This window comes from Myotis brandtii, unplaced genomic scaffold (genome assembly GCF_000412655.1).
Source record: "Myotis brandtii unplaced genomic scaffold, ASM41265v1 scaffold268, whole genome shotgun sequence".
In the NCBI taxonomy this organism is placed as follows: Eukaryota; Metazoa; Chordata; class Mammalia; order Chiroptera; family Vespertilionidae; genus Myotis; species Myotis brandtii.
The window spans coordinates 3,161,165-3,164,335 of NW_005360187.1; positions in this window are offsets into that span (position 1 = coordinate 3,161,165).

Here is a 3,171-nt window from a genome sequence, read left to right on the forward strand (position 1 = left end):
AATGTAAATCTTGGACTCAAACCTTATGGACCCCCATCAGCCACCATATTATCTGGACTATTGTGACTTCTCTGTGGAGTTGGGGAGGGTGACCAAGCATCTCATTTGCCTCGAGGAGGAAACTGGTCTTGCAAGGCCTGTCAGGCCATAAAAACTGAACAATGCACTGCCCTGGGGGGGGGGAGGGTCGTTATTGCTGGCCCCAGGACAGATCATCCCATATGACCTGGGAACCCCCAACACCTAGGGGCCTTCCTGTAAGCCCACAAAAGGGCCGGAACCATATCTGCAAGACAAAGACCCCAGCGGTATATATATATAGAAAGGCTCTCTGCATGTTACTTCACTCTGATTTGGAAATTATTCCCGGAATCCATAATTAAAACAGTGTTCCTCCAGTTCTTTAAAGCTTCGCTTGGTTTTTCTGGGGTCTTCTGCAACAGCCTGAGACTGAGGGGGTGCTTTCAGTGTACAAGCAGGGAAAGTCCTGAGCAAATCTGGTTGAATTTGTTACCATAGTGTTGGAACAGGGGCAGCAGGAGGAGAATAGGTAGGTAGGTGGGAGAGGATTAGCCAACACTCACTTGTTCACAACTTTAGTAATACTTAGAGCAAGTTTATGAAGTCAATACCATCGTACCCTTGTTTATAGAGGTGTAAACTTGTCGGAGTGGATTCGGTAAACGGCAGAGTCAGCCTCCCAGAAAGCGAATCCTGTGTTCCCAGCCCTGACTGCACAGCCTCAGAGATCACACATGTAAATGTAGTGACATGAAGTCTCAAGACTATATTTGTAATTAATTCTCAGAGATTGGAAGCTGACTTCTCTGGAAGCAGAAGTCATTGGAACTTATGTTTCCATGGAGACCAATCATATCCAATCAGGCTCACATATAGCCGCAATGGAGGGGAGCTGACGTCACTGAAAAGAGGTGCATTTTTCTTAAGGAAAAGACGCTCAGCCGCAATTTCCTGAACACCCCCCAATGCCCATTCCAACATTTGCAACATCAGTGGAGTCTGCAAAATGTCAGTCTTACACAAGCCCTAAAGGTGCTCATGGAGCACTATGGGGAGCAGTGGGTTGAGAGCATGGATTCATGAGACAAGTCTCTATTGCACCAATCGCTGACTATGTGACCTTGGGCAAGTCACCTAACCTCTAAGCTTAGCTCCCTCATGTGTTAAACTTGTGGACATAACAACACCATATGTGTGGCTGTTGTGAAGATGAACAAATGGGATAATGCATGAAAAGCACAATGCCCAGTAACAGTACAGAGCAGGCAATTAAGAAATGTACACTAGCGCCCGGCCAGTGTGGCTCAGTGGTTGAGCATCAATCATGAACCAAGAGGTCCCGGTTTCGATTCCTGATCAGGGCACATGCCTAGGTTTCAGGCTCGATCCGCAGTGCGGGGGGAGGCGGGGTGCAGGAGGCAGCCAATCAATGATTCTAGCTCTCTATCCCTCTCCCTTCCTCTCTCTAAAATCAATAAAAACATATTTTTAAAAGAAGAAAAAAGAAATGTACACTAGCTACTAATTGCCATCTGCCCACCTTACGGCTTGAAATAAAAATAACCTACTTGGGAACTAACAGGAAGGAGCAGATGATATCTATACCTCACGACTGGCTTCTCCTAGCTTCACCTGCCCCATCCTTCTCTGCTCTGTCCCAATACCCATCCTGCTTCTGACTCTTTGGCCTGTTCATGACCGAACTTGGTTCCTCCTGCTCCTGGCCCCTTTGGGTACCCAGGACTCCCAGTTCCCAGAACCCCAACCTGGGCACCAGGATCACAGCCTGAAGGGAGACCAGGCTGTGATCCATGCATACAGATGTGTGCCCTGGCTCCCTGCAGGACCTCAGCAGGCCCGAGAAGAGATCTTTGGCCCTAACCAGTTTGGCTCAGTGGATAGAGCATCGGCCTGCAGACTCAAGGGTCCCAGGTTCGATTCCGGTCAAGTGCATATACCTGGGTTGTGGGCACATACCCAGTAGGGAGTGTGCAGGAGGCAGCTGGTCGATGTTTCTCTCTCATCAATGTTTCTAACTCTCTATCCCTCTCCCATCCTCTCTGTAAAAAATCAGTAAAATGTATTTTTTTTTAAAAAGAGATCTTTGTTTTTAGTGTTCTGCAGTCTCACTACAATGTTTCTTGGTATTATGTATCCTGCTTTAGATATGTTATGCTTTGTGTATCTGTGGATTCATGTCCTTTTTCTACCCTGGAAATTCTTAGCCATTACTACCTCTAATATGGCCTCTCCTTTTTTTATCTCTGTTTGTGATGCTGATTAAATGGATTTTGATCTTCTCAGTCTATCCTGCGTATTCCATATCTTTTCAAAAACATTTTCATGTCATATCACTCCATGCTGAATTCTATGTAATCTCTTCAGATATGTTTCCCAAATCACTGTTTGGTTAATCGTATCTATGAGACTCCTGGGTGCTTTCCTACAGAAAGCATCCTTGTTTTGTTTATCATTGGAATGGAGTGAAGGAATGCTGCCCATCTGAGACCACTTCGGCTCATTTCAAGGGTCCTGATAAGTATGGGACTCTATGTTCAGCTACTCCACATTGGAGCTGGATAAGATCTCCTAATATTGCTTAGGGTCTGATATATACGTTTGGTCTTGGGAAAACCTTGCATTTCACATTTATTTGCTTTTCACTGTCCCCTTCTCTTATTTTGACACACGTTCAGCCCAGCAACACATGACAAAGTCTATTTTATCTAGGATAGAGGTGTTTTGAGAAGAAGCATGCTTCAGAATATCTGGTGTACCATATGTTGAGATGCAATTTGAATTTTAAAAGTCGAAAAGTGAGACTATTAAATTTCACCATGTTTTTTTGGCTTATTCCACATTATTGAAACAATTTGGAATCCAAATTTTCTCCCCAGCTTTTTTTTATTTAAAATTTGATGGCAAGTCTGGATTTTTGCTTATCTAAATTCTTTTTTTTTTTTTTAATGTCAGAGAACTAGAGCATTCAATTAGAAAATTGCTTCCACATAGATACATAGAACAGACTGACAGCTGTCAGAGCGGAGGAAGTTTGGGGGGTTGGGGAACTGGATGAAAAAAGGTGAAGGGAATAAGCAAAAAAAAAGCACCTTCGCGCGCGCGCGCGCGCGCGCGCGCGCGCGCGTGTGT